This window comes from Spermophilus citellus (genome assembly GCF_964194105.1).
Source record: "Spermophilus citellus genome assembly, chromosome: 2".
NCBI classification, from domain to species: Eukaryota; Metazoa; Chordata; class Mammalia; order Rodentia; family Sciuridae; genus Spermophilus; species Spermophilus citellus.
This window is the reverse complement of record NC_138183.1, coordinates 218653779-218664849: the sequence shown is the minus strand read 5'-3', so window position 1 is coordinate 218664849 and position 11071 is coordinate 218653779.

Genomic DNA, 11071 nt, shown 5'->3' with positions numbered 1-11071 from the left:
AAGGTAGAATGTTTTCTCTGATCTGTGGAAGCTAATCCAAAATAAAGGGGGGGGGGGCGGTTAAAAATCTAAGAAAGATCAGTGGAGTAGACAAAGATATGAAGGGAGAGGAGGAGAAATGGGATAGGGAAAGACAGTGGAATAAATGTGACCTAAGTTTCCTGTGTACATATGCGAATATACCACAGTGAATATCAGCAACATGTACATCCACAAGACACTGATTAAAAAAAAAAAAATGAAGTAAAAAGCAGCAAGATCCGAGGGAAGGTGACAGAGGGAGGAGTGAGGGAAGGGAAAGGGGAAGTACCAGGGACTGAATAAAAAAATTATACTCCCTGCTTTTATAATTATGTCAAAATAAATCTTATTGTCATGTATAACTAATCAATTTAAAAAATAAACTAAAAAAATATGTCAGCTCATTGTTTTAGAGGATTATCTCATATGGTTCTTTAAATTTGAAAAGAATGTGTGTGTGTACTGGGGTTTGAATCTTGAGGCACTAAGCTATGTCCCAAATCATTTTTATTTATTTATTTTTCTTTTGAATTATGGTCACACTAAGTTACCCAGGCTGGCCTTGAACTTGTGATCATCCTCCCTCAGCCCCCCAAGTTGCCCCAGTAACAGGAAAAGATTTCCGCACAGAGTAAATCTACCACAAATATCAAATTTATGAAAAGAAGAAAAAATTAAAGCCAGTTGTGTCCAAAAAAAATTGATATATGAGCTCAGTACTTCAAAAATTATTCAATGTATTAATCCGTGGTTTTAACTTAACTAGATGTTGGAGTATATCCAAACCTATATTTAACTATATGTGCATGATTGCTGTACCTGTTATGCCATCAGCTACCTTTTAAAAGTTATTATTCGTTTTGATCTGTGCTTAGCAGTTTACAATGCATTTTAACCTTTGTTTTTTCATCTGGTTCTTAGGCCATTCCTCCTAGGCAAGAAGAGCAGATGTGTTTCTCTTTAGTTTACAGGCAAAGATAATTAATTGTAGGGAGGCCAAATGACTTCCTGAATTCATAAAGCTAATCAATCTGCAAGGGGGAGAGCCAGGAATTCAATTGAAACTATTTAAAACCTATTTCACTAAAGTAACATGAAAGAAAAGCAATGGGACCAGTGAAAAAGTAGGTTTTTCTTTGAGTTCTTCTCTTTTTAATGAAACCCTACTTTGTGCCAAACTGTGGTGCTACAGTTTGGGTGTGGAATATCTCCCATGGCCTCTTTGCTGAGTAAAAGCTTGCTCCTTGCATGACACTATTGTGAGGTGTAGGAAACTTCAACAGGTAGGACCCTGTGGGAGGTCTTAGGTCACTGTGGTGTGGGCACCTGAGGGGAACTATGGATTTTTGGTCTCTTTCTCCCATCTCTGACCACTGGGTCAACAGGCCTCTTCCACCTTACTTTTGTTCAGTGATGTTCTTTGCCATCACAGGCTCAAAGTGATAGGACCAATTAGTCATGATCTTAAATCTACAAAACGATGAGCCAAAATCAATCTTCCAGAGTTTTCTTAAAAATATTTTTAGCTGTTGATGGGCCTTTATTTATATATGGTGTTGAAATTTGAACCAAGTGCCTCACACCTGCTGGGCAAGCTCTCTAAGACTGAGCTACAACCCAGTTCAAACTTTCTTCCTTTTTATCACCTGATTATCTCAGGAATTTCATTACAGAGACAGAAAACTTACTAACATATATGGGCATATAAACATGAATAACAGGAATAAAGTCCGTGCTTTCAAAGACATTGTCTTTTAGGCTGTCAATAAATAAACAGAGCATGTAGTATCCAGTAGTAGTAAATGTTATGAAAACAAATTTACAAAGCAAAGGAGATAACAAGTGATAGAAATGGGATAGCTGAGTAGAGACGTTGTTTTAGTTCAAGAATCAATGCACACTTCTGAGATAAGGTGCTACTTGAGAAGATGCTGAAAAAACAAAAAACAAAAACAAGCCATTTAACATTGGAGGACTAGCAGCTCAAATAGAATGCAAATTTCCTGAAGCAAGGGGTATTTGGGAGTTCCAGACACAGAAAGGAAGACAGAGTGACTGAAGCTGAGTGGAACCAAAGGGAGAATTATAGGTGGTCAAGCCAAGAGAGACAGAGTATGGACTAATAGGAGACCATAATGAGGATACTTTATCAATTAAATGAAAAGTGACTGGAGAGTTTTAGGGGAAAGGTGCCATTCCCTGACACATGTTGGAATGATTATGGCTTTGTGTGGCATGGAGACTTAAGAGTTAGGGTGAAATAGAGTGCACATTTAGGAGGCAAGTAAAGAAGTACAGAAGTTGTGAAAGGCAAGTACAGAAGTTGTGAAAGATTTCATTTTAATAATTTGATGGGTTTGTGAGGGCCAAGCTTTCATGAGTCATTCAGTTCTACAGAGACTCTGTCTCATTTATTTCTTTCAAAGAAATTTTAATGTGTATCAGGAAGAGTTATATTCATAAAGGATCCTTTAAAAAGAGGGCAGTGGAATGAGAAAAATTAAAGTGGCCTTCTAGATTTTAAAGCTTTGAAGTTGGGAAGAATAAAAATTGAAAAGGAAAGCAAATTTTCAATTTGTCAAACAAGAAACTGAAAAAAAGTATGAAACATGGCAAAATTATTTTCACCATAAAATTTGAAATATGGTACTTTTGATTATGCTTTTGGTGGATTTAGTGTCTTGCTTTTTTTCTGTAAAACATGAATTGAAGCTTGTAAATGTAAAATATTATTCATTTATTCAATTAAAAAAAGAAAACAATTTGCCCATTTCTCTTTGGAATTGAATGCTTGTGATGCAGAATAACATTAACAAGAGTAACCAGCATTAAAATAGCTAAATTTGAAATGTCACCCTAAAACAATAAGCATATACATTATCAAATACTCTTTTTGCTAGTAATTCAAAAATGAAAAGGAAAGGATATCTTAACGCTAAAAAATAGCAAGAGAAAAATCAACATGCTATTTTTTATTTATTCTTTTACTACATTCTTTTGTTCTACCTGTAGTGAATGTAAAATTTTTCAACCTAAGAATGGCTGACATAGCAACAAAATGAAATGGTAGATGCAATAGGGTTCAAGAAGTGAATGGAAAATGGCTCAACATTGACAGTTGATTTCTGGCCCCCTTCAAAATCCACAGTATAATGGAAAGATCTGTTAGTACACCTCAGGTTAAAATTCCCTTACAATGTGGTTGGATGAATTGAAAAGTTCTATCAGCCCATCAAAATTCTGATTCCTCAACTACAAAGCAAGCAAAGTAGCATCTATTTACAAGGTTTCTCAGATGGGTTAGATTAAACAATCTATAAAGTTTTGTTTCATGAAGTTTTACACATGACAGGACTCAATTAAATGTTGTTTCTCTCCCCTTAACACTTCCCCAGCATTTCTTCCCTTCCATCAAAATCTAATTTATACCAACAAATATGTGAGAATAGAAACAGAAACATTGTAATATATTTATAATTCTGATGTAAATATAGTGATTTTTATCTTCAAAAATCTTGATAGCATCAAACTATTTTGGTCTTTCTTCCGAGCCTATAGTGTTTCATTTTGCTTTTTTTCTTTTCTTTTTTAATTTTATTTCACTTGGGACAAGAAAGATTCTTCCTTACTTAGGTACTCTGCCTTCTTGGATCACTTAGAGTTTGGTTTTTGCTTCCATTTTTCCCCCACATTTTCCTTGAGCATCTGTGACAAATAATATTACTCTTTTAAATTTAGTTTTGACCACTTTTTCCATTTCAAAAAGAAAGACTTTTTATTATGATTTTTAAAATACATAACATGACATGGTTTATCAATTTTTTACTATCATCTTGTCTCCTAAGGTTTGATTGTGCATTTACTATTACCCTTATAAGTAAACAGTCAGGTGTTTTAATACATAAGAAATATACATGACAAGGAAAAGACAAGCCACCCCATCAAAAAAAAAAAAAAAAAAAAAGAAGACCAGCCACTCTAGTATCCCCAACTCATTTAATTAAGAGTTAGGGAAAACTGAGGACTTAAAGTAAAAATGATATTTAGAGTATTTTAAAGGGAAATCATGAAAATCAAGAAACATCTCAGATATGTTTGTACTTTGAGCAACTTTTCCAGTGATATTATAACTTGTACTAAACATAATTTTCATATTTCAGATAAAAAAACAAATTTAATATGTTTCTATTAGTAAGGAAAGGTCAAAATTGCTTTAAAAAGGGAGAAGATGAAAAGAGAGAAATGAAAAGTCACAAAATGGAATGCTAGCTCTTTAAACAATGCCTGAATGCAGTTGTGAATCCTCCAGTGCTTCAGAGGCAGTTCAAAACACGTGGTTTCTGACAGATTCACCTTTAACTGTCAAGCTACCCAAGGGAAACCACCCTTATTTGTGTCTGAATTTCTTTATTGGTACAATGAAAGAGTAAAATATGTTAACAATCTACAATATCATCTGGCATTGAAATTATGTAATTATATTCAACAAATAATACTGAATATATACTGAAAACAAATATGTTGGTGGATAATGACATTAATACAGATCATGACAACTTCATTACAGTGTCAATCTAATGTGAGAAGAAGGTATTTTATAGAAGTAAGTAAGTAAACCTTATACATATAAGTGCTTAGACTGTGGTTCTAGCTTTAATATTTCTATAAACAAAGGACCCTAGTGAGACAGGAGAAAGCCCATAAGAGTTTGGTTGTGAGACTTAGGCTCTTAGGCACAAACCTGTAGGTCAAATTGAGCTTTGTATCTATAGACAATTAATTTGACCACCCCCTCCAAAATATTTTAGTTTATTATATATCCAATTGTATTCCATCAAATTAATCGATTAACTTATTTCCTATATAACCATAAACTTTGAGTAATTTCAGGACACTCTCTTAATCCAGGTGTTCTATGATAGATATCCAGTGAGAAAGCAGCCAATTGGTCCAAGGACCCTGGGAGCTACTCATCAGCTCTGCCACCCGTAGAAGGGATTTTATTTCTTGGCAAATGACAATTCTGAGAATGCTGCAAGTAAAGCCACCTGTTCAGATGCTTGATGAAACATTGCCCAAAATAACAATGGTCTGTAGTCTCTGTCCAGTGCAACAAGGCATGAATGGCCTAAGGATTATATTGAATTTATTTTTCTTAGACTAATGCCTGCCAACAAATCACTGGAGTTTGCAAATATCAGACAATAAGCATGCAATAACAACAAACCATGATTTCACAAATCTCTGCCAAAATTCAGTTTTAACTTGAAAAAGCTGGCAACAGTTTTTCTGCTCTAGGACTTATTGCTTTCTATACAATCTTCCCTTCCATTTTTCTGGGACAATAGCATTTTGTTGAATAAACTCCCCCTGGTCAGGAACACGCAAGCAAGTGTAATGACAGAAAACTGAGGCTCCCTGTGCTAAGAAAAAAGCCATTGTTGCTTTTCATTTCCATAGTGCATTAAGAAAAATTAAATGGTTTTTACCTCAAGGAGTTTGGAAACATTGTGAAAACCATTTAAATTGAACATTATGTCTTAATCCCTAAGTTAAAATAAAATGCACAATTTGTTTAATTGTGAATATGCTATTAAACAATCTGAGGAACATTTATAAGCTAGAGGAAATGGGGAGGGGAAAAGTATATTCTTTTTTTTTCCTTCATTTGACTTCAATGTTACCATTTAAGCAAAATTGTTGAGCATAACAAGTCATTCTAAAGTAATTTAAACATACTTTGAATTGAAAGTTAATATTTCCCCAAGCTTTTGAGGATCGCTTTTAAATTTTCTGAGTCCATTAAAAATAATCAAAGGACCAAGGCTAATTCCTACATTCCTTGAAGAGGATACAGGCAATGTGTAGAACCTAAGAAGCATCTAAAAAGGAGCAGGATCCCACACACAAAAATATGAACCTACCCATAGTTCACAAATCCTTAATATTAAAATTGAAGACCATGTTGTTTGAGAAATAACTAATAATATGCCCATGATGAGTTCTTTATATATCCTAGAAATTAGTGCTCTATCTGATGTACATATGGTAAAAATTTACTCCCATTCTCTAGGCTCTCTATTTACTTCATTTTTGTTTCTTTTGCAGAGAAGAAATTTTTAGTTTGAAGCCATTCTATTTATTGATTCTTCATTTTAATTCTTGTGCTATAGGATTCTTATTAAGAAAATCAAGGCCTAATCTGACATGATAGAGATTTAGATCTACTTTTTTTTCTATTAGACACAGGGTCTCTTGTTTAATTCCTAGATCCTTGACCCACTTTGAATTGAGTTTTGTGCATGGAAAGAGACAGGAGCTTAATTTTATTTTGTTCTTCATTGTATGTTTTTGGCTCCTTTGTCTAATATAAGATAACTGTATTTATGTGAGTTTGTCTTTGTGTCCTCTATTCTGTATCATTGGACTACAAGTCTATTTGGTGCCAATACCATGCTGTTTTTATTTCTAATGATGTGTTGTATAGTTTAAGGTCTGATATAGTGATGCTACCTGCTTCACTCTTCTTCCTAAGGATTGCTTTAGATATTCTGGGTCTCTTTTTATTTTTCCAGATGCATTTCATGACCACTTTTTCTATTTCTATGAGGAATGTCATTGGGTTTTGATTGGAATTACATTAAATCTGTATAATGTTATAAATAACTCAAAAATCTTAACCCTAAAATAAATAAAATAACCCAATCAATAAATGGTCCAAGGAACTGAACAGACACTTCTCAGGTAATGATATACAATCAATCAACAAATATACGAAAAAACGTTCAACATTTCTAGCAATTAGAGAAATGCAAATCAAAACTAAGATTTTATCTCACCTCAGTCGGAATGGCAGATATTAAGAATTCAAATAGGGCTGGTGTTGTGACACAAGCAGTAGAGCACTCACCAAGCACACATGAGGCCCTGGGTTTGATCCTCAGCACCACATAAAAATAAATAAATAAATAAAATAAAGGTATTGTGTCCAATTACAACTAAAACATAAATATTAAAAAAGAAGAATACAAACAACAGTAAGTGTTGGTGAGGATGTGGGGGAAAAGGCACACTTATACACTGCTGGTGGGACTGCAAATTGGTGCAGCCAATTTGGAAACCAGTATGGAGGTTCATTGGAAAACTGGGAATGGAACCACCATTTGACCCAGCTATCCCACTCCTTGGTCTGTACTCAAAGGACTTCAAAGCAGCATACTACATGGATGCAGCCACAACAATGTTTATAGCAACACAATTCACAATAGCTAAATTGTAGAACCATTCTAGATACCGTTCAGAAGATGAATCAATAAAGAAACTGTGATACACACACACACACACACACACACACAATGGAATATTACTCAGCAGTAAAATACAATAAAATTATGGCATTTGCAGGAAAATTGATGGAGTTGGAAAACATAATGCTAAGTGAAGTAAGCCAATCCCCCAAAAAACAAATGCCAAATGTTTTATCTTATATAAAGATGATGATTTATAATGGGGATGGTGGGGAGAGTAATGGTGGAATAGGTGAACGTTAGGACAGAAGGGGGGGGAAGGGAGAGGGCATGAGGGTAGGAAAAATGGTGGAATGAGATGGACATCATTATTCTAAGTTCATGATTGAAAACACAAATGGTGTGTCTCTACTTTGTGTACAACCAGAGATATGAAATATTGTGCTCTATTTGTGTACTATGAATTTAAATGCATTCTACTCTCATATATAATGAATTAGAATAAATAAATTTTAAAAATATACTTATGAAGTATATAATTATCCTAATAAAATTAAAGACTATAATATCAATATTTTTAAAGCATGAAAATACAATGTTTAGAGAAGAATAGTCCAAGTATACTGCTTAATATATGTTAGATTTCTGGGCCATATTTCAGGCCTTTCCTCATCTTATGAAGAAATGAATGATCCTGCATATGGGATTTTAAGTAACATGTTAGGAGATTTTTAAGCATTGTCTAGTTTGGGAACAGTAATATCATACTGTATAGATAAAGAGAAATTCAGAATATTGGAGCTAATTCCCCAAGATAGCATAAATGAGAATCAACTAAATCAGAAAAAATATATGATTTTGAATATCAGACCTAACTCTTCTCTGTTTTGTGACTAAGTCTCAGATGTGTCACTTTGCTCTTTCCTCACTGAGAACTCAAGTGTGCTTCTCTCAGCATAGTCACAGTCACTGACCCATAGCCAGCTCCAGGTTGGAGTTGCTTAGTGCACCAAACTTCACCCCAGTTAGTTAAAAGTAATTTTTCTCATATTAAATCTCAGGAAATTATTTATTTACTATTTACTTTCCCACATAAAATTTAACAGAATTACTATTCAAGGATGACCTAAATTGTGATTATAGTTACCTTGAAACAAAGATTACATTCATCCCTTAATTCTGTTCAGAATCAGAAGCAATTATTTTTTCCATTAAGAGATGAGGTGTCTTCCTCCCAGCTCTTATTAAGGTCTCTGATGACCATACAACACTAGAGGTAATGGGGCTTCTAGCACCACTCATGTTTTTCACCTTCACCAATGCTTCAGGGCCTGAAAACATCCCTCTCTGCTACTTTTTATTATTTAATATTACAGTCTCTTACCACATCCCTTCCAGGTGCTGCTCCCTTCAAAAGAGTAACATGAAATACAAGGAAAATAAATATATAAATAATATTAGCAAGTAAACTCATTCAGAACAGTAATCTAAAATCATTTTATGGAATGCAGATGAGAAAAGGAGAAACTAATATTTACCAAATATCTAGGATGTGAGAGCAACTAAGCTGTTCATTTCATTTAACCTCCCACTCACCAATGGCTTATTGCAAAGTACCAGGCCCCTTCTCTCACACACAACACAACTGAAAGATAAAGAAATTGATGCTTTATAACCCAGAAAATGCTAGTATTTGCACCCATTTGGTTTTGGTTTCGCTTGCCAAGTTCTTATTTTTCCCCAATATGTAAACCATTGAGTATTTTCATAGTTTCATCACTGTGAGTTAGCTCAGAGAAAGTGGAAGTAACATGTTATTCATTAACTCTTAGACTGCCTGCCTGGATTATCTGTGGTCCCCTTTTTTGTGTCCTGAATAGAACGTCAGTTTCCTTTCCTTTTTGGGAAATGCAAGCCCTACTTTGTAATTACTGCAGGGAAGTGGGAAAGAGTCTCTATAGAGACTCACTGTGTTCAACTCCCAGCACTGTCACTCCTAATATGAGGTTTAGGCAAATTTCTTAATATCTACATGTATCTATTTTCTCATTCTGCATCCTGGAATTGTTGTGAGGCACACAAGAGACAGTTTGTATAAAACAAAATATGAAATAGAATAATAAGTGAGTGTGTGTGTGTGTGTGTGTTATTAGTATTATTATGTTTTACTCTTAAGATGAGACTTGCACACTTAGGTACATTACTTAATCTCTTTAATCCTGAGTTTCCTTGTGTTTGAGAAAAATTAAATAATATAAAATAACTCTTGAAATTGTCTAAAGATAATGGAAATTAAATGAGTTTCCCAATGTAAGATGTTCTGGAAAAAGAAGACACAACATTTTTCCTATGTCGAAGTTCTCTTGTGAAGTACTTGTATACCCTTTCTTTTTAATTAAAATTATATATATTGCTTAATTGTACTCAATACAAAAAAACAGGCCAGGTGTGATTTTACAAATGGTAGTAGATAGTATCTGCTCTAGACATGCCATTCTCCCCTGAATTTGAAGTCTTTAAATCCTGTTTTAATGAAAAACTTATAAGAGATTTATTTTTCATGCAAGTATTTTACATTATAAGCATACATAATAGTGGTACATGAAAAACATCCATAACAGTGGGATTATTATGCTGTATTCATATATACACAGAACATCATTTGATCAAACTCATTCCCCAGTACCTTCCCATTCCATTCCTCTCCTTCCTTCCCCCAAATGCTCAGCATACTCTACTGATCTCACCTCTATTATTATTATTATTATTATTATTATCTTAATTAACACATTATAAATATAATTATGTATCAGCATAATTCATGATGGTGTATTCACATATGGGCATGGCATAATTTGGCAGATTTTATTTATGGTCAGTATAAGGAGAGTAACAAGAAATGGTAACTTAAGTGTAGTTACATAACAAATAAAGGTTCTGGGATTAGTACCACTTACCTATTATCAGAACTAATGCCATAGTTTATGATTTCCACTTTCAAATCCACACTTTAGAAGACTTATTAGAACTCCAGCCTTTAAAAAGTGCAAATATATCAATGTGAGGGAGTGTAGAACACTTATTATTGAATATTATACTAAGAAAGTTTTTTAATCTGAAATAGTGCATCTAAAATATTTGTCAACAGACCCTCTGCAGCAGAGTCATCTGAGATATGTGAGAGTAGGGAAGATGTTTTCAGAGGAAGATTTCTGAGAATTTTATATGTCTTTAATTTAGAATGTCCTGAGAAACTGTTTGAGCAATTTTCATATTCAAAAACTTTCTGTGTGGACCATTTGCTCATTGCATTTATAAACTATTGATTGTCAATTTTTTTAACCTTATATGAACATCTGTTCTCTTGGATAACTTTAGCAAATACTATGCCTTTACTCTATCCAAAAAGAATTTCATTTAACTGAGCTGGAATTGCCTCTGGCATAGGTATTTTGTAAAAGCCCCTTGCCAATACCACTATTGAGGCAAAGAAAGACTATTAATCCCAGATATGTAATCAGATTCAGCACAATCTCACCACACCTTTCTTCTTAAGCAGATCTCATTTAATTACATTTTATTTGTTCACTTGAACTTTAAATGTATTTGACTTGCAGGCTCTGAAATTTAAATTTTACCTACACTAGTTGGTATAGATTCTTGGAAATGAAGACATACATGACAGGCAATTTACCGAGACCAAATTAGAGAAAGAACGTTCACAGCACTAATGAAATGACTCAGAGTTGGAATGCAGACCAGAGCGTTGGGACAGCAGATGGGACAAGAGAAGGAAAGACGCC